Source organism: Mercenaria mercenaria, chromosome 2, assembly GCF_021730395.1.
Source record: "Mercenaria mercenaria strain notata chromosome 2, MADL_Memer_1, whole genome shotgun sequence".
Classification (NCBI taxonomy): Eukaryota; Metazoa; Mollusca; class Bivalvia; order Venerida; family Veneridae; genus Mercenaria; species Mercenaria mercenaria.
The window spans coordinates 75,818,652-75,841,076 of NC_069362.1; the positions used below are offsets into that span (position 1 = coordinate 75,818,652).

The 22,425-nt window shown below is 35.6% G+C and overlaps 1 long non-coding RNA gene across 3 annotated transcripts in view; it reads left to right on the plus strand.

Annotated features, from left to right (window-relative positions):
• The first annotated feature begins 404 nt into the window (after positions 1-404).
• The window catches only part of LOC123564352 (uncharacterized), a 302,958-nt gene continuing 280,937 nt past the window's right edge, over positions 405-22,425 (plus strand). For all 3 annotated transcript variants that reach the window (XR_008369891.1, XR_008369894.1, XR_008369892.1), the window contains exon 1: positions 405-618. This is a non-coding gene — a long non-coding RNA (uncharacterized LOC123564352). The remainder of the gene's footprint in view (positions 619-22,425) is intronic.

Consider the following 22,425-nt stretch of genomic DNA (forward strand, 5'->3'; position numbering starts at 1 on the left):
AACTTTCTGCGACATTTTGCAGTTACACCTTATGCCGTTACAGTTACACCTAATGCAGTTACACCTAAAAGAAATATTTTAATGCAGTTACACCTAAAAGAAATAATTGAAGTTTAAGTACTCTTGGTGAGCCTTGACTGAAAGGTTTTCTATATTAATATAAAGGAAAACTCATTTAACGGTCAGTTACACTACTTGATTTATAGATAAATACAAATAACATGATTATACTCTTAATTGGCAAAATTGATGACTGAATGGTGACATTTAGAATGTACATAGTTTACCAGCCCATATTTGTGGGGGAGTATTTCCCTTAGCTCTGGACTAGACTGGAGAGACACGTGTTGGTAAAAAATCAATATGTTATATTTACAGTAGTTGAAGAGCTCGATGGGCGGGTTGTGGGATAGCTATTGATGCAGATACTGCTATACTATTATATTTGTTTTCTCAGGAGATGGATAGCCTATTTTTTTTACATGTGTTGGAGTGAATGTTTCAATATAACAATTTTTATTATGTATATTTTCACAGACTGTAATGGTTGTTACATATTGAAGAGTTTGATGTGTGTACAGTGTAAAATATTATGGATTGGAAGTCAGCAGATACAGGGTAAGTCGTACTTGGGACAGTTACTCCATAGCACAGGTCAAGTTGACTTCCTGTTGGATTTCCTGAAGAATAATCAACATTATTGTCGGTCATAGCTATGTCTGTTTCAGATGAAGGCAGGATGTCATATTATCAGATGTGGTATTATCATTTCATGATCAAAATGATTTCCAGATAACTGATCATAAGCTATAAAATTACTTATATATTCATTAAAGTGATATTCTTACATTAATGTTGATTTATTTATGTGTTAAAAGAAACAGAAAGAGGCTGTTATATTTAATAAGGTCATACTAGGATAGTCACTATATGCTGTATGTGTCAGAATTTGTGAAAATGTGGCATGTCTGCCATTCCAGATTCTGGCAATCAAATTCTATTTTCTGGCAATCAAATTCTATTTTTCATACCTTGTCTAAGGTAAAATGAAAAACATTTTTAAAAAAGTGGAATATGAGTTTTTATACCAGTTTTCAGGTGCAGAGGTAAGTCTGGTCATGAAAATTGTGCTCCTGTGTTGTCAGAACAAAAAGAAACAATCAATTTTAAGTAAGCATGTAAGTAAAATGTGAGAAATAACATTTCTTGCAATGATTTAAAGGATTTAAATTTTTGTAAATTATTCCAGCTTATATACATTAAATTTTGCTTGTTTGCATAAATGTTACAAAATGTTTCAGTCATTATTAATCAAGGCTTCATATTAACATGTGTCAAGCAGTGACCTGCCATCAAGACAAAAATTTACTTGTCAGTAAAGTTATAAATATAGTCTTGTAAATGGGCCAATTTTATATCACTTGAATATACCTAATGATGATAATTAAGAAATTTAAGAAATAATATATCTTGTAGTCGAATAAAATCGTCATTTGGAGTTCAGACCCCAAGGAGTTTAATTAATATATCACCACAACATATCTGAATGATTTAGTACAATGTTGATAAAAGTGAAGGTTTTGTAAAACGCAATTTTTTTTTATGCTGAGCCAAAAATCTTAACAATTATACAAATGAAATAAAAAAAGAAGTCATTACACAGACAAAATACTTTAAAAACATTCTTTTAAAGGTAATCACCACAGGTTTGGGTGGATCTCCCTTCTCCCAACCCATGCTTGCCTTTAGAGAGCAGTTTTCTGAAAGCTTTGGTAAAATCCTTGTCACCTTGCAAGATTTTACACAAGTTGATGTCATTAAGGATACATCCAGGAGATATGTAGATAGGTGAATCTGAAGGACCTCCGGAAATTGATGATACTTCAAAAATAGGTCATCGTGAACCGAAAATACAGAAATATGTTACAGCGTCTACTAGATAACAGACTCTTCCAGTTTGTTAAATCGGTATGTGCCAGTTTTTATCCTAATTCAGAGTTATATTTAGTTCTAGTTCACTTCTCAAGCTTTAAACATTTCATAAATATTGGCACCTTCTTCGAATTGTGATGCGTTTAAGGTAATTAATACATATTAAAACATGGAGAAATGTTTTTTTTAATTTGATTAATAAATAGAAGATATTTGCCTCTTAAGGGTAAGATTGAAAAAGTTTTCTCAGATTGGACACTGGGTGTAATATTTTCACAAATTTGCACAGCCACCGGTGAAGATACTTAGAAAATCCCCTCCGAAACACAAAATGCCTTTGAGATAACCTACCAGAACACTGAAAGACTACTCAACTAACACAGTAATGCGTGTGTTACAGCAGCAACAACCACAGGAAAGATAACTCTTGTAAACACCTGATTCACCATTTTAAAAAAGTGTAACCCTAGAAAATAAAATTCTCCCCCCTGCCCCCTTTTTAAACAAAATTTGGATGATAATCTAGGAATTAATTTATTATGGCCTTAGGTGTGACAATCACTAACTTGTCACTCTCTCGGTAAACTGAATGTTGTTGCACCTACTATAACATATAGAAGCTTTGCAGTCTTAGTAAATTAACAATAGTTGTATCTACATATGGCAATATCTTTTGTACCTAATCTAACAGTAATGCTGTCCTGAGGGTTGGGAAAACTGCTGTCAATCTCAGGCAGACAGTTATGTTAGATCATACTTTAAAAATAAATTGCAAAATAGATTGATTTGGATATTTCTGTGGCAGCCAAAAGGAAAAACTTCAGAAAATCTTCTCGATGAAAACCCTGGCCTGATTTCAAAAATTATTTCTCAGCAATGCAGGGCTTTTCAAATTGGGAAATAGTTGAATATCAGCCTCTGTAATACTGGGATGATAAGCCAATGTTCCTTAGGTGACCCTCTACCAAATTTCTTCAAGTCATATTTATTGGGTTTTTAGCTCACCTGAGCACGAAGTGCTCAAAGGTGAGCTTTTGTGATCGCCCTGTGTCCGTCGTCCGTCCGTCCGTCGTCAACAATTTGACTGTTAACACTCTAGAGGTCACATTTTTGGCCCAATCTTTATGAAAGTTGGTCAGAATGTTACCCTCAATAAAATCTTGGACAAATTTGATATTGGGTCATCTGGGGTCAAAAACTAGGTCACCAGGTCAAATCAAAGGAAAAGCTTGTTAACACACTAGAGGTCACAATTTTGGCCTAATCTTAATGAAACTTGGTCAGAATGTTACCCTCAATAAAATCTTGGACGAGTTTGATATTGGGTTATCTGGGGTCAAAAACTAGGTCACCAGGTCAAATCAAAGGAAAGCTTGTTAACACTCTAGAGGTCACAATTTTGGCCCAATCTTAATGAAACTTGATCAGAGTGTTATCCTTAATAAAGTCTTGGACCAGTTTGATACTGGGTCATCTGGGGTCAAAAACTAGGTCACCAGGTCAAATCAAAGGAAAAGCTTGTTAACACTGTAGAGGCCGCATTTATGACGTATCTTCATGAAACTTGGTCAGAATGTTAATATTGATGATCTTAAGGTCCAGTCTGAATCTGGGTCATATAGGATCAAAAACTAGGTCACTAGGTCAAATCAAAGGAAAAGCTAGTTTACACTGTAGAGGCCACATTTATGACCATATCTTAATGAAACTTGGTCAAATTGTTGATCTTGATGATCTATAGCTCAAGTTTAAATCTGGGTCAGGTGGGGTCAAAAACTAGGTCACCAGGTCAAATCAAAGGAAAAGCTTGTTAACACTCTAGAGGCCATATTTATGACTATATCTTCGTGAAACTTAATCAGAATGTTAAACTTGGTGATCTTTAGGACAGGTTCAAATCTGGGTCATGTAGGGTCAAAAACTAGGTCACTGGGTCAAATCAAAGGAAAAGCTAGTTAACACTGTAGAGGCCACATTTAGGAACATATCTTAATGAAACTTGGTCAGAATGTTAATCTTGATGATCTTTAGGTAAAATTTAAATCTGGGTCTGGTGGGGTCAAAAACTAGGTCACTAGGTCAAATCAAAGGAAAAGCTTGTTAACACTCTAGAGGCCACAGTTATGACTGTATCTTCATGAAACTTAGTCAGAATGTTAAACTTGATGATCTTTAGGACAGGTTCGAATCTGGGTCATATCGGGTCAAAAACTAGGTCACGGTGTCAAATCAAAGGAATAGCTAGTTAACACTTTAGAGGCCGCATTTTTGACCATATCTTAATGAAACTTGGTCAGAATGTTAATCTTGAGGATTTTTAGGTCAATAGGTCAGTTGAGCGATACAGGACCTTCATGGCCCTCTTGTTATGTTTTTTTCTGAAAGGGGAAGCAGAGATGTCGCTGCTTCATCTGTCCTGCAATTCTTGTCTGAAGTATTTCTCAACAACACTTCCTGGAATTGAATGAAACTTAATAGGAAGGAGACGTGCATATTATTAGAGTTTTTCTGATTGCTCAATGTCCGGCGTCCGTCTGTCGTCTGTCCGTCAACATTTAGCTTGTGTATGCGATAGAGGCTGTATTTTTCAACTGATCTTCATGAAATTTGGTCAGAATGATTACCTTGATGATATCTAGGACGAGTTCGAAAATTGGTCATCTGGGATCAAAATTAGGTCACTAGGTCAAATCAAAGAAAAACCTTGTGTATGTGATAGAGGCTGTATTTTTCAATTTATCTTCATGAATTTTGGTCAGAATGATAACTTTGATGAAATCTAGGCCAAGTTCGAAAATGGGTTATCTGGGGTCAAAAACTAGGTCAGTACGTCAAATCAAAGAAAAACTTGTGTATGCAGTAGAGGCTGTATTTTTCAACTGATCTAAATGAAATTTGGTCAGAATGATAACCTTGATAAAATCTAAGCCAAGTCGAAAATGGGTCATCTGGGTTCAAAAACTAGGTCACTAGGTCAAATCAAAGAAAAACCTTGTGTATGCGATAGAGGCTGTATTTTTCAATTGATCTTCATGAATTTTGGTCAAAATGATTACCCTGACGAAATCAAGGCCAGGTTCGAAAATGGGTCATCCGGGTCAAAAACTAGGTCACTAGGCCAAATCAAATAAAAACTTTGTGTATGCGATAGAGGCTGTATTTTTCAACTGATCTTAATGAAATTTGGTTAGAATGATAACCTTGATAAAATCTAGGCCAAGTTCGAAAATGGGTCATCTGGGGTCAACAACTAGGTCAAATCAAAGAAAAACCTTGTGTATACGATAGAGGCTGTATTTTTCAATTGATCTTGATGAATTTTGGTCAGACTGATTACCTTGATGAAATCTAGATCAAGTTTGAATATGGGTCATCCGGGTCAAAAACTAGGTCACTGTTTAATCAAAGAAAAACCTTGTGTATGCGATAGGGGCTGCATTTTACATTGGATCTTCATGAAATTTAATCAGAATGTTTGTCTATATGAAATATAGGTGGAGTTTGAATATGGGTCATTTAGGATCAAAAACTAGGTCACCCGGTCAAATTTAAGAAAAACCTTGAGTACGCAATAGGGGCTGCATTTTACACTGGATATTCATAAAATTTAGTCAGAACTATTGCCTTGACGAAATATAGGTCAAGCTAGAATATGGGTCATCTGTGGTCAAAAACTAGGTCACTAGGTCAAATCAAAGAAAAACCTTGTGTATGCAATAAAAACTGTATTTCTCAATTGATCTTCATGAAATTTGGTCAGAATGATAGTCTTGATGAAATTAAGGTCAAGTTTGAATATGGGTCATTTGGGATCAAAAACTAGGTCGCTAGGACAAATCAAAGAAAAATATTATGTATGCGATAGAGGCTGTATTTTTCAGTTGATGTTGATGAAATTTAGTCAGAATGATTGCCTTGATAAAATCTAGGTCAAATCCGAATGTAGGTCATCTTGGCTCAAAAATTAGGTCACTTGGCCAAATTGAAGAGAATGCTTGTTTACACTTAAGAGACCACATTTTTGGTCCAGTCTTAATGAAAATTGGTCAGAATATTTGTTTCCATGAAATCACTAGGTCAAACATGTTTACACAGTTATGGTGTGTTTCTCAGGTGAGCGACCTAAGGCCATCTTGGCCCTCTTGTCTTCATATTCTGGTCAGATCATGATTGTTTACAGAGTTATTGCCCTTTGATTATTCAACATTAGTGTACTACAGCAACATTTCTAGCTTCACTCCCAAGAGAAGATGTGCAGCTTCACTCCCAAGAGAAGATGTGCATATTTTCTTCATGTTCTTGTCTGGTGATTTTTCAATGAGTTATTGCCCTTTGAGTATATAACATAAACTGTAGCTCTTCTTTGTCCAGCGTATTCGCATCAAACCCTGTCTGATATTCAGCAAAACTTCATAGGAAGCTTCACTCCCAAGAGGAGATGCATATTTCATGTGTTTGCATTTTCTCAACAACTCCTTGCTGAAGTTTTAAGAAACTTGCTTGGAAGCTTCACTTCTGCCCAACAGTTGACAAATTCCACTTTTGTGCTTTTAACATGCAATAATCATACTTCAGGGAGCATCCATTGGTTTTAATGATATTTCTTGTCATGGAAATCTCTGAAATAATGCATTTCACATAAATGTTCCTTAGGTGACTCTGTATCAAATTTCTTCAGATCATTTCACAGTGTTCGCTGGGAGGTGCAGTTAGTTCCATGCAAAACTTTAAATGTCTTCTCCTCTGGAACTGCTGGCCAGATTCCAAAGTAATTTCTTTCAAATGTTCTTCGGATGACTCTATCTTACTGTTTTTAAGGCATTTTGATTAAATTGTTAAAAAAACATGGTCAACAATGGATGGGGCTAGTTTTCTGTATATGGCTGTATGGAAAACTTTTAAAATCTGCTCCTGATGAAACTGCAAGTCTGATTTTGAAATAATCCTTGGGTAACCAAATTGATTTGTCAAAAAACATGGCCACAACAGGCGTGGTCACTTTTTCCAATATTTATATATTTAAAGCCTATAAAATCTTCTCTTCAGAAACAGTTACTTAGCCTGTTTTCGAAATAAATCCACACAGATGTTCCTTTGGTGACCTCCTTTTTTGATAGCATTTAGATTGTTCAGATAGTTTGGATCCCTTGAAAAAATGATTCCACCAGACCTAAAACTAGAGAATATGTCCAACAACATCTCTCATTTCAGCCCATAGTCTGATTTTGAAATAATTTCGTAGAAATTTTCCTTACAAAAAAAGTATGGCTACTAAAGTTAAAAGTAAAAACATCTTCAAACAACATGTGTTCCTAGATTAATGTAATTTCAGAGAAATGTCTCTTTGGGCAGCATCCTCCCAGATCAGATCTTCAGAATACAGGACTTCTAGAGCAAAACAAATAGAAAAATCTTAAAGGGACTAACCCACACACTTTTAATAGGCGAAAAATAATTTTTCTCAAAAATCCATAAGTGAGTACTCTGAAAGTGACAAGTGGTACAGACTTATTGATATAAGATTTTTGCAAGATACTGTTATAAATAACCAAAAAGATTGTGCTAAAGGTAGTGAATCGTTGCAACACTTTTTTGAAATAATGCAGAAATTTTATTTTCATCTTGCATTTTTGCATCTTGTCGAACTCCGTCATTTTTAGCTCACCTGTCACAAAGTGACAGGTGAGCTTTTGTGATCGCGCAGCGTCCGTCGTCCGTAGTCCGTGTGTGCGTAAACTTTAGCTTGTGACCACTGTAGAGGTCACATTTTTCATGGGATTTTTATGAAAATTGGTCAGAATGTTCACCTTGATGATATCTAGGTCAAGTTCAAAACTGGGTCACGTGCGGTCAAAAACTAGGTCAGTAGGTCTAAAAATAGAAAAACCTTGTGACCTCTTTAGAGGCCATATATTTCACAAGATCTTCATGAAAATTGGTCAGAATGTTCACCTTGATGATATCTAGGTCAAGTTCGAAACTGGGTCACGTGCCATCAAAAACTAGGTCAGTAGGTCAAATAATAGAAAAACCTTGTGACCTCTCTAAAGGCCATATTTTTCATGGGATCTGTATGAAAGTTGGTCTGAATGTTCATCTTGATGATATCTAGGTCAAGTTTGAAACTGGGTCATGTGCATTCAAAAACTAGGTCAGTAGGTCTAAAAATAGAAAAACCTTGTGACCTCTCTAGAGGCCATACTTGTGAATGGATCTTCATAAAAATTGGTGAGAATGTTCACCTTGATGATATCTAGGTCAAGTTCGAAAGTGGGTCATGTGTCTTCAAAAAGTAGGCCAGTAGGTCAAATAATGAAAAAACCTTGTGACCACTCTAGAGGCCATATTTTTCATGAGAGCTTCATGAAATTTGGTCAGAATGTTCATCTTGATGATATCTAGTTAAAATTTGAAACTGGGTCATGTGCGGTCCAAAACTAGGTCAGTAGGTCAAATAATAGAAAAACCTTGTGACCTCTGTAGAGGCCATATTTTTCATGGGATCTGCATGAAAATTGGTCAGAATGTTCAACTGGATGATATCAAGATTAAGTTTGAAACTGGGTCACATGCGGTCCAAAACTAGGTCATTAGGTCAGATAATAGAAAAACCTTGTGACCTTTTTAGAGGTCATATTTTTCATGGGATCTGCATGAAAATTGGTAAAAATGTTCATCTTGATGCTATCTAGGTCAAATTCAAAACTGGGTCACGTGCAGTTAAAAACTAGGTCACTAGGTCAAATAATAGAAAAACCTTGTGACCTCTGTAGAGGCCATATTTTTCATGGGATCTGCATGAAAATTAGTCAGAATGTTCACCTTGATGATATCTAGATCAAGTTCCAAACTGGGTCACGTGCGATCAAAAAATAGGTCAGTAGGTCAAATAATAGAAAAACCTTGTGACCGCTCTAGAGGCCATATTTTTCATGGGATCTGTATGAAAATTGGTCTGAATGTTCATCTTGATGATATCTGGGTCAACTGTGGTCAAAAACAAGGTCACTAAGTCTAAACATAGAAAACCCTTTGGACCTCTCTAGAGGCCATATTTTCCAATGGATCTTCATGAAAATTTGTGAGAATGTTCACCTTGATGATATCTAGGTCAAGTACAAAACTGGGTCACATGCCTTTAAAAACTAGGTCATTATGTCAAATAATAGAAATACCTTGTGACCTCTCTAGAGGCCATATTTGCAGTGGATCTTCATGAAAATTGGTCAGAATAAACAACATCATACTCAGTTCATGTGGGGACAGGTGAGCGATTCAGGACCATTATGGTCCTCTTGTTACCAATATTTAACTTCTATTTCCACCTATTTTATCATTTTTCAGTGTCATATATACATTCTATACCAAACTTGGTGGAAATGAATATGTTGAAAAATTTGAATGAAACTGTGGGCAATTAGCTATTAAACTTTTTCATCTTAAACTACTGATCCCCTTGTTTTCGTTACATGTGGTATATCTACTATGCTTCTGTGTGTTAAAATGGGGATTGTTTAATACTTCACTATACCTTATTTTCAGTCATTTAGTGAGAATATGAGCATCATAATTGTTTTATTAGCTCACCTGAGCTTTTGTGATCGCGCAGCGTCCGTCATCCGTGCGTCAGTCCGTGCGTAAACTTTTGCTTGTGACCACTCTAGAGGTCACATTTTTGATGGGATCTGTATGAAAATCGGTCTGAATGTTCATCTTGATGATATCTAGGTCAAGTTCCAAACTGGATCAACTGCGGTCAAAAACTAGGTCAGTAGGTCTAAAAATAGAAAAACCTTTTGACCTCTCTAGAGGCCATATTTTTCATGGGATCTGTATGAAAGTTGGTCTGAATGTTCATCTTGATGATATCTAGGTCAAGTTCGAAACTGGGTCAACTGCGGTCAAAAACTAGGTCAGTAGGTCTAAAAATAGAAAAACCTTGTGACCTTTCTAGAGGCCATATTTTTCAATGGATCTTCATGAAAATTGGTGAGAATGTTCACCTTGATATCTAGGTCAAGGACAAAAGTGGGTCATGTTCCTTCTTAAACTAGGTCATTAGGTCAAATGATCATACATGTGATAAGTTCAGATTCCCAAAACTGGAGGTTTGCCATTTTTCAGCTGGAGTTGGGGTCTCAAAACTGGAGGTTTTTTATCACATAAATTAAGTGCGCGGACACAAAACTTAAAGAAAAAATCCAACATTTTAGGCCACACAATAACGCATAAGTCTACAACAGAAGAAACAATCCTCATAACTCTTGATTTGAATTTTGACAGAGTTATGCCAGTTTTTAACTTACATTTTTTTTTTGTTAAAGTTTTACACAATGTCCAATATCTCTGTTACATTCAAAGCTATTGACTATTATGCCCCTTTTACTGGCAAAGTTTTAATTCAGAGTTGATCACTGAGAAAAGTCGAGCATGCTGTCTTACAGAAGCTCCCTCTTGTTCTAACTTTAAACTTTCTTAACCGAATAAATTTGTAGAAACAAAGTCTCAATTTAGGTCTGAAATGGTGGTGAACATTGCATTAACATTTTCAGTCTACTTGAGGACTGGTCTACTTGAGGACTGAAAAAAAACGAAGCTCTAAATTTGTCCGAACACAACTCATAAATTATGTCAATTCCTTACCCCACCAACATTCTATAAAAATACTGATAATTAATGATTTTTGACATGAAAAACAGAAAACAGAAATGCAACAACATGTATTTACCCTTACCAAAATAATGTAGATTGATGTTATCAAATAAATGAGTTTGTGTTTTCATCCAATTTTCAATGAAATAAGTCCGATTTTATTAGCAAATTAATTTGGTAAACATTGGAAGAAAATGGCGTAACTACATAAGGGGAAGTAACATTCATATTTTAAAAATAGTAGCCCGCCCACTTAGCTCAGTAGGTAAGAGCGTTGGTCTACGGATCGCGGGGTCGTGAGTTCGATCCTCGGGCGGGGCGTATGTTCTCCGTGACTATTTGATAAACGACATTGTGTCTGAAATCATTAGTCCTCCACCTCTGATTCATGTGGGGAAGTTGGCAGTTACTTGCGGAGAACAGGTTTGTACTGGTACAGAATCCAGGAACACTGGTTAGGTTAACTGCCCGCCGTTACATGACTGAAATACTGTTGAAAAACGGCGTTAAACCCAAAACAAACAAACAAACAAACAAATAAAAATAGTAATTGGTTGGTTTTTCCAACAATTATTTATGTGATTTTATTAATCTGAATAATCAAAAATTCATTTCAGCTGGGAATTATTTCTTATGACTGGGAGTTTTTTGCTTCAAACTGGTAAAAAATGGAGCCTAATTAGCATCGAGAATGGGCCGATATTCAGCAACGTGAGACAGATGGAAAAGGCCCTGCTTGTCAAATCCCTTATCAAAACAAACAATTAAGGTTTAGCAGTATATCACAAAACAGCAGATATTTTTAGCGAATGAACAGCATCTTGACACACAACTTATCTGTCCAATACATGTTTTACTGATCTGTCCCAAGGAGTTGGATACTTAAAATATTCTAAATGAGTTGTCCCCCTTTAAATAAGACTGCCATTTGTAAAGAAATAAATGTAAACAATTGTCAAAATGATGTTTTACCTAGTTATGTAAAGTTTAAACACTCGCACGATGTTGCAAATGCATCAAAACGAAGACATGTAACATCTTTTTAAAAATGGTGAGATTTTAAAGTCGCTGGATTGTCCAGAAGTGTGGCCCCTTCATGTAGTCCCTTTCCGGAATTCAATACATATATGAATAAATTGACATTGGTTTTGTACAATAATATAAATGTTTTATATGCTGTTAATTTTCATGTAAAACAATGCTTTCTTTCTGTGATTTGATGACGTTCGAACTTTTTTCTCCGAAACATGGACCTATACCTTAATGATCATGTTATCAAAATTCACCTGTGAAAAACAACTCTTTCCTCCAGCTACCTGTGTGTCAAACATTCAAATATGTATAATACACAACAGTCAGTGACACTTTGCTTTACTGTGTAAACATGTTTGGCACTCATCGGTAATTATCAACCCAGTCATACTACTGATTTTTTTATTTATTTTTTTTTTTTGTGAAAAGCGGGAGAATTATGGTTTTGGTCGGGAGACGGGAGGCAAGGTGAAAAAATCGGGATTTTGACCCTCCTGCGCGGGAGATCACATGTATGCAAATGATAGAAAAACCTTGTGACCTCTTTAGAGGTCATATTTTTCAATGGATCTTCATGAAAATTGGTCAGAATTTTTGTCTTGATGATATCTAGGTCGAGTTCAAAGCTGGGTCACATGTGCTCAAAAACTAGGTCACTTTGTCAAATAATAGAAAAAACGACATCATACTCAGTTCAAAACTGGGGACAGGTGAGCGATTCAGGACCATCATGGTCCTCTTGTATTGAAAAACACATGTTACATTTTTATGGTAGATTTAGGATTAACAAGAAAATTATTATTTGATCCCATTGGTGGCAAGAAATCAATCCCATAATTGGAATGCAATGCAGTTGAAATAGAAATGTATTTCTTAGGTAGCCTTTTCAGTATCTAAGTTATAAATAATTTTGACTCTCATTAGCTCTGATGATGGTGGGCTATTCCAATCACTCTGCGTCTGTCGTCCGTCCTGCCGTCCGCCCTTCCGTCCGTTAACAATTTCTTGTTACCGCATCTCCTCAGAAACTACTGGTGGGATTTTGACCAAACTTTGTCAGAATAATGTATTGGTACCCTAGTTGTGTCCCCCTGAAAATCAGACTGATTCAACAATTTTTGAGTGAGTTATGGCCCTTTGTTTATTTTTTATAATTTACATAGATTTATATAGGGAAAAACTTTGAAAATCTTTTCGTCCAAAACCATAAGGCCTAGGACTTTGATATTTGGTATGTAGCATCATCTAGCGGTCGTCTACCAAAATTATCCAAATTATTTCCCTGGGGTCAAATATGGCCCCGCTCTGGGGTCACATGGTTTAATTATATAGACTTATATTGGGAAAAACTTTAAAAATCTTTTTGTCATAACCTACAGCAATTATATTTGGACCTTATGTATAGTTTTGATTGGCTAGATAAACGTTGACATGAGTTGACCTTGATCTTTTATCTAATGACCTACTTTCACATTTCTGTAGCTACAGTCTTCAAATTTGGATCACATGCATAGGTTTGTGTACCGAAATAAACTTTGACCTTGACATTGACTTAATGACCTACTTTCACATTTAGTTTGGACCACATGCATAGTTTTGTGTTCCAAAATGAAATTTGACCTAATGATCTACTTTCACATTTCTCAAGCTACAGCCTTCAAATTTGGACCACATGCATAGTTTATGTACCGAAATGAACTTTGCCTTGAAATTGACCTAGTGACCTACTTTCATGTTTCTCAAGTTACAGGCTTCATATTTCAACCACATGCATAGTTTTGTGTTCTGAATTAAAATTTGACCTTGATTTTTACCTAGTACCTACTTTCACATTTCTCAAGCTACAGCCTTCAGATTTGAAGCACATGCATAGTTTTGTGTACAGAAATAAACTTTGACTTTGAAATTGACCTAGTGACCTACTTTCACATTTCTCAAGCTACAGCTTCAAATTTGGACCACATGCATGGACCACATGCACAGTTTTGTGTTCAGAAATGAACTTTGACCTTGATTTCGACCTTGATCTAAATTTGAAAATTGGAACATTTAAAAATGGCTCAATGGTGGGCACCACAATCACTCTGTGATCTCTTGTTTGAAAAAAAAGATGAGTTATTGTCATTTAGGTCTGCTTTTCTCCTACACTATCAAAGCTATTGCTTTAAAACTTGCAACACTTGTTCACCATCAAAAGCTGACTCTGTACAGCAAGAAACATAACTCCATCCTGCTTTTTGCAAGAATTATGGCCCCTTTTGGACTTATAAAATTTTATATCAGATATATTGGTTAAGTTTTGTGTTTAGGTCAGCGGCTTTCTCCTAAACTATCAAAGCTATTGCTTTAAAATTTGCAACACTTGTTCACCATAAAAAGCTGACTCTGTACAGCAAGAAACATAACTCCATCCTGCTTTTTGCAAGAATTATGGCCCCTTTTGGAATAAGAAAATATCAGATATATTGGTTAAGTTTTGTGTTTCGGTCAGCGGCTTTCCCCTAAACTATAAAAGCTATTGCTTTGAAACTTGTCACACTTGTTCACCATCATAAGCTGACTCTATACAGCAAGAAACATAACTCTAACCTGCTTTTAGCAAGAACTATGACCGCTTTTGGTCTTAGAAAATCAGATTTCTTGGTTAAGTTTTGTGTTTAGGGCAGCGGCTTTCTCCTAAACTATCAAAGCTATTGCTTTAAACCTTGTAAAACTTGTTCACCATCAAAAGCTGACTCAGTACAGCAAGAAACATAACTCCATCCTGCTTTTTGCAAGAATTATGGCCCCTTTTGGACTTAGAAAATATCAGATATATTGGTTAAGTTTTGCGTTTAGGTCAACTTTTCTCCTTAACGGTCAAAGCTATTGCTTTAAAACTTGGAGCAGTTATTCACTATTAAAAGCTGACTCTGCACAAGAAGCATCATAACTGTACATTGCTTTTTGCAAGAATTATGGCCCCTTTTGGACTTAGAAATCATAGGTAGGACAATATTTCTATTATACAGAGACAAAAAAAATCAAATGAGTGTCTGCACCCTCAAGGTAGTGCTCTTGTTTAAATTTAAGCATTAAGTTCAGGTCTGTTTGACAGGTTTTGCATCCTTCAGATAATAGGCATTAATATTAAATTTTTCATTAACAGGTAGTTGCATATTTCTTACAGTCATTAACTAACTTCTGCCGTCTTGAATTTAGAATGACCTCTAGTTTAGAAGTGAAAAGGTTGCTGACCAAAACTTTCAAATCTAACTGGCCTGTAGCACCAAAACAGTGCAGAATGCAAGACCCAGTCAAACAAAAAGCCGTATAAAGAAGTGCTACTAAAATATGGAAATGAACAAAGTAGATACTTCACTTGTAGTATTGTGAATTTCCAGTAACATTCATAGATCCTTTTGAATATTATTTTGAAAATTCATGAAGTGGAAAAATTATTCTAAAGTATCTTATTAATTACCAGCAGAATTATCTCTCTGAATAGAATTAAATTGATCTCAAAATCTGTTTTCAAAACTGACCACTGAATTAGTTGAAAAAATGCATGTTGTCATTTTGGGCATACATAATAGTAGTTCAAGATTTTATCTATGTATGCTGTACAAAACTGCCTAAAATTGTAAGGTAAGACTAAGACATGGTGTGGACAAGATTTAGCAATGATCGAAAGAGTCTATTTAGAGATTGTCCAAATTTAATAGAGATTTAATTTTCTTACACTGGAATCGATGAAATCTTACGGAAAATGCTAATTTGAGTTCTTTCAAAGATGTTTCAGATGTTGGTTGCAATTGAACAAGATCAGATCCCATAATTCTTGCATGAATTCGGACATTATACCAAATCCATTTTACTGACAATTATGGAATAGCACAGCATGATTAAGTTGTGAAACAAATTATTAACATAGATATATAAATAAGAAAACAATAAACTGTAGGACAATCTATAAGATGAAAGAAACTCATATTTTTGTATATATAAGTAACCCCGTATAATGATATCCCTTATGAGATGAGGCTAGTTAAATGCATCATGTGTTGAAAAAGAATTGTCAAAGTCAAGTTGACAGTATACTTAATACCTTAGTATATAATTCTGTGAGGGGCCATCGTGTGGAGCATGTGTTTATGCTTCCGCATTTATGTGGGGGGCATAAAGTGTTGCTGCTGTTCATACGTCCATCTGTCTGTATGTCCCAAAATCTTGTGTGTCGAACTCCTCCCACACTATTAGTCTGATTTTCTTCAAACTTATACAGATGGACAAGCTTTATGTGCAGATGATATAAAGGAAGGAACTTTTGCTGTGACTATTTTTACTGCAGTTATGGCCCTTTTATAGTTTGGGTATAAAGAATATAGAGAAAAATCTTGTGTGTTCAACTACTCCCAACTCCTCCCAAACTATTAGCCTGATTTGCTTCAAACTTTTACAGATGGACACGCTTGATTTGCAGATGACCATAAAGGAAGGAACTTTTGCTGTGACTATTTTTACTGCAGTTATGGACCTTTTATAGTTTTGGTATAAAGAATATAGAGAAAAATCTTGTGTGTCCAAATACTCCCAACTCCTCCCAAACTATTAGCCTGATTTGCTTCAAACTTTTACAGATGGACACGCTTGATGTGCAGATGACCTCAAAGGAAGGAAATTTTGCTGTGACTATTTTAACTGCAGTTATGGCCCTTTGATATGTTTGCTATACAGAAATGTGGCAATTTTTCCTTTCTTTATTTCACAAAATAGGCCATAGTGAAGAAATTTGGTTTGGTCAACTCCTCGTACACCTTTTGAACGAATAGATTCAAACTTGCTCAGATGCACAACCTTATCTGAAACAATTTATATTTCTGTTTAAATGAAACAGTATTGAGAAACATGTGCTTTTATATTTAGGTGGCTGATTGAATTTTTGACAAGATATGACAAAATATTTCCAAAGCAAAGGGTCATCTATTTAAACTACTAACTTGTCTGGTACACCTGGATATTTCAGTAAAACTATTACTCATGCCATATGTTTTGTTTTAGTAAAACTTTTTTAATAATAAAGCATTTTTCAGTAAAACTACTTGTTTGATATGCTCGGTTTTCAGTAAAACTACTTGTGGGATATACTCAAGTTTTCAGTAAAACTACCTGTGTGTGATATGCTCAGTTTTCGGTAAAACTACTTGTGGGATATGCTCAGTTTTCAGTAAAACTACTTGTTTGATCTGCTGTGTTTTCAGTAAAACTACTTGTGGAATATGCTCAGTTTTTAGCTCGACTATTCGAAGAATAGGGGAGCTATCCTACTTGCCCCGGCGTCGGCGTGAGCGTCACACAAATGTTAAAGTTTGCGTACCACCCCAAATATTTTCAAAGTCCATTGAGATATTGCTTTCATATTTTGCATACTTGTTTACCATCATGACCCCAGTCTGTGAAAAAGAGGAGGCAACTCTTTCAAGCATTTTGACTGAATTGTGGCCCCTTTTCGACTTAGAATAAATGTTAAAGTTTGCGTACCACCCCAAATATTTTCAAAGTCCATTGAGATATTGCTTTCATATTTTGCATACTTGTTTACCATCATGACCCTAGTCTGTAAAAAGGAGGAGGCAACTCTTTCAAGCATTTTGACTGAATTATGGCCCCTTTTCAACGTAGAATATGCTTATTGTAATGTTAAAGTTTTACTCATTGCTTATATTATACCATCAAGCACTGAGAATAGTCGAGCGCACTGTCCACTGACAGCTCTTGTTGGTAAAACTAGTTGTGGGATATGCTCATTTTTCAGTAAAACTGCTTGTTTGATCTGCTGTGTTTTCAGTAAAACTACTTGCGGGATATGCTCAGTTTTTGGTAAAACTACTTGTTTGATCTGCTCAGTTTTCATTAAAACTATGTGTGGGATATGCTCAGTTTTCAGTAAAACTACTTGTGTGATATGAACAGTTTTCGGTAAAACTACTAGTCTTGTGTGATATGCACAGTTTTCAGTAAAACTACTTGTGTGATATGCACAGTTTTCGGTAAAACTACTTGTGGGATATGCTCAGTTTTCAGTAAAACTACTTGTTTGATATGAACAGTTTTCGGTAAAACTACTTTTGTGATATGCACAGTTTTCGGTAAAACTACTTTTGTGATATGCACAGTTTTCCGTAAAACTACTTGTGTGATATGCTCAGTTTTCAGTAAAACTACTTGTGTGATATGTGATATGCTGTTTTCAGTAAAACTACTTGTGGGATATGCTCAGTTTTCAGTAAAACTAAGTATGGAATATGCTCAGTTTTCAGTAAAACTACTTGTGTGATATGCTCAGTTTTCAGTAAAACTAATTGTGTAATATGCTCTGTTGGTCCATAAAACTACTTTTGTGATATGCACAGATTTCGGTAAAACTACTTGTGTGATATGCTCAGTTTTCAGTTAAACTTCTTGTGTGATATGCACAGTTTTAAGTAAAACTATGTATTTGTTATGCTGTTTTCAGTAAAACTACTTGTGGGATATGCTTGAAGTTTTCAGTAAAACTAAGTATGGGGTATGCTCAGTTTTCAGTAAAACTACTTGTGTGATCAGAGTTCCCACTCACGTAAAATACTACGTAAATCACGTTATAAAAATAAAATTCACGCAAGTAATTTTTACCCAGTGCGAAATCGCACGCGTACGAAACTGGTGGGGACGAATCCGCTAAACTGGAATCCCACGCTATGTGTACAAAAATAAACCTTGGAAATACTGCCGCAGTGCGTCATCTGCGAATCGATTGGCTTACAGCTCTCTGACGTCAAAAAATGTAGACGGGTTGTATCTTTTAACGCATTGGTAAATGAATGTACACTTATTAAACTGTTACCGATCTACATCCGAGTCCCCGGAAACTGTCTCATCTGCAAGAATGTCGCAGTCGAAGCTTTCGGCGTTTGGCTTCACGGCAAATTTCATACCCCCAAAATTTGTGTTTTACCCCCAGTTTTTGTACCCAGGGGGTAAGTTTACCCCTGAAAAAGAATCTGAGTGGGAACACTGGTGATTTGCTCAGTTTTCAGTAAAACTACTTGTTTGATATGCTGTGTTTTCAGTAAAATCTACTTGTGGGATATGTTCAGTTTTCAGTAACACTACTTGTTTGATATGCTGTGTTTTCAGTAAAACTACTTGTGTGTTATGCTCAGTTTTTAGTAAAACTACGTGTGGGATATGCCGTGTTTTCAGTAAAACTATGTGTGTGATATGTTCAGTTTTCAGTAAAACTACTTTTATGGGATATGCTCAGTTTTCAGTAAAACTACTGGTGTGATATGCTCAGTTTTCAGTAAAACTACTTGTTTGATATGCTGTGTTTTCAGTAAAACTACTGGTGTGATATGCTCAGTTTTCAGTAAAACTACTTGTGTGATATGTTCGGTTTTCAGTAAAACTACTTGTATGGGATATGTCCAGTTTTCAGTAAAACTAATTGTGTGATATGTTCAGTTTTCAGTAAAACTACTTGTGTGATATGTTCAGTTTCAGTAAAACTACTTGTATGGGATATGTTCAGTTTTCAGTAAAACTACTTGTGTGATATGTTCAGTTTTCAGTAAAACTACTTGTGGGATATGTTCAGTTTTCAGTAAAACTACTTGTATGGGATATGCTCAGTTTTCAGTAAAACTACTTGTGTGATATGTTCAGTTTTCAGTAAAACTACTTGTATGGGATATGCTCAGTTTTCAGTAAAACTGCTTGTGTGGGATATGTTCAGTTTTCAGTAAAACTACTTGTGTGATATGTTCAGTTTTCAGTAAAACTACTTGTATGGGATATGCTCAGTTTTCAGTAAAACTACTTGTGTGGGATATGCACAGTTTTCAGTAAAACTACTTGTGTGATATGCTCAGTTTTTAGTTAAACTACTTGTGTGATATGCTCTGTTTTCAGTAAAACTACTTGTGTGATATGTTCAGTTTTCAGTAAAACTACTTGTATGGGATATGCTGTGTTTTCAGTAAAACTACTTGTGTGGAATATGCTCAGTTTTCAGTAAAACTACATGTGGGATATGCTCAGTTTTCAGTAAAACTACTTTCGTAACATACTCAGTTGCTGCCAAATAATCATAGAATGTAATAGTTTGATTTTTAACTGTGACACTTATAACAAGGAGGAACAACTTTAGTTTTCAGTTTAATAATAGATGATGAAGCAAAGGATGCTAATTGTAAATAGCACTTCTAGCCAGAATCTAAAAAAGCTCTTGAAACTTTAGAGATTCTCGGCATTTCCAAATTGAAGCCTCTAAAATACCTTTCTTTCGTAGATTGTAAGGATGAGTTATATATTTGTAGAAACAGGTGGGTTTTTAGCCTGACTCATGGTCTAAGACTTTTATCATACTGATTCAGAACATAATTCCATTCAGTTTTTTTGCCTAGCGTATATTATATTTAGGAACAGAGCTTTTGAAGAGCATTATTAGCTGTTTCAACAGGTAGTTTCTATAGTTAGAGGCAAAAGTTAGCGAGTTATGTTTTTGACTTCACATATTACAAGTGCCAGAATGTAGCAGTGTAGGATTACCAGTCAAGGGGTGAAAAGTTTCATCCTCGGGCAATATGAGGTCAAGTTGTCCATCTCTCTTACTCATGTGCACAAGTTTTCACTTAAATGGAGATAAAGACTAGCTCCTAGACTATGATATATCTTTTTTTACATTTTTATGGTTAAATGTAGTGAACTGAGCCAGTCTATATTCTATGACCAATATCATCATCGTTCCTGTGTGAAAATCTCTAAAATAGACTGGCTTTTGTCTCTATAAAATTAAGTTCATCAAAAAAGAAAAAATGTAGAAATATATTATTATCAGTCTAGTGGCTAGTCTAATGCAGATATTAATTACAACTGTTGATGCCAAATAAAAGATTTGATGAATCAGTTTTTTTTTATTTTGACATGCCACAGAGGGATATTGTTTTGGCATTGTCCCTCCAGATGTTTGTCCATCCATCCATAGGTTTGGAAGAGTTAGCATTCAGGGTTTAAGGGCTATCTGACAGTAAAGAGAAGAAAAGAAAACAATATGTTAATTCCTTGAACAAGGGGTTTAGGGGCTAGTATGACCCCGGGATCAAAATTGACCCCGCCCCAGGGGTCACTTGATTTTACATAGGAAAGTCTTCAAAATTTTTCTAAAAATAAACCAGAAGGCCTAGAGCTTAGATATATGACATGTAGCATTGCCTAATGGACCTCTACAAAATTTGTTCAAATCATGACCCCGCCCCAGGGGTCACTTGATTTTACATAGGAAAATCTTCAAAATTTTTCTAAAAATAAACCAGAAGGCCTAGAGCTTAGTTATTTCATGTGTAGCATTGCCTAATGGACCTCTACAAAATTTGTTCAAATCATGACCCCCGGGGTCAAAATTGACCTCGCCCCAGGGGTCACTTGATTTTACATAGGAAAATCTTCAAAAATTTTCTAAAAATAAACCAGAAGGCCTACAAAATTTGTTCAAATCATGACCCCCCGGTGTCAAATTGACCCGCCCCATGGGTTTACTTGATTGTACATAGAAAAATCTTCAAAATTTTCTAAAAATAAACCAGAAGGCCTAGATCTTAGATATTTTACATGTAGCATTGCCTAGTGGACCTCTACAAAATTTGTTCACATCATGACCCCCGGGGTCAAAATTGACTCCCGCCCCAGGGGTCACTTGATTTTACATAGGAAAACCTTTAAAAATTTTCTTAAAATAAACCAGAAGGCCTAGATCTTAGATATTTGACATGTAGCATTGCCTAGTGGACCGCTACAAAATTTGTTCAAATCATGACCCCGGGGGTCAAAATTGACCCCGCTCCAGGGGTCACTTGATTTTACATTCAAAAATTTTCTAAAAATAAACCAGAAGGCCTAGATCTTAGATATTTGACATGTAGCATTGCCAAGTAGACTTCTACAAAATTTGTTCAAATCATGACCCCCGGGGTCAAAATTGACCCTGCCCCAGGGGTCACTTGATTTTACATAGGAAAATCTTCAAAAATTTTCTAAAAATAAAGCAGAAGGTCTAGATCTTAGATATTTGACATGTAGCATTGCCTAGTAGACTTCTACAAAATTTATTCAAATCATGACCCCGGGGTCAAATTGTCCCTGCCCTATGGGGTTACTTGATTGTACATAGAAAAATCTTCAAAATTTTCTAAAAATAAACCAGAATGCCTAGATCTTAGATATTTGACATGTAGCATTGCCTAGAGGACCTCTACAAAAGTTTGCTCTTGTTAACTCAAAATTCGAGGCCTTGTGGAACTTTTAAAAAGTACTGCACATTTTCTTTCCTGAAAAACCATCAATAAGACGGGTGCTTAATATTGAAGTTCTCCGCGGTACGTAGTATAGCGGAGAACATATGTCTTAACACGACGGAGCACAAAATCATTGAACCATTTTGTGCACGGGATTTTTTGCGGGTATTTGGTAGCGAAGAAATCAGTTCTACGCAAGTTTCTGTACTAGTTACATCTACTTTATGCTATTCAAATTCACACATTGTTGTACTTGTGTATAAATAAGACTGAAAAAGATGTAAATACACTCATTATATCAAGTAAAAATGAAACAATAATCTTACGGTATGAACATGCTTCTGAACAGATTCCGTAGTTTCAGTATTCTGAGAAATAATCTGAGGAGTTGAAAAACTCCGCGCATGTTATGGATCCACGTTTCCTCCACAGTGGGTTTTTCGTGTACGGCCAGTATTTCTTTGATGAATGTAGCTTTAACTCTGCTAGAGCATGT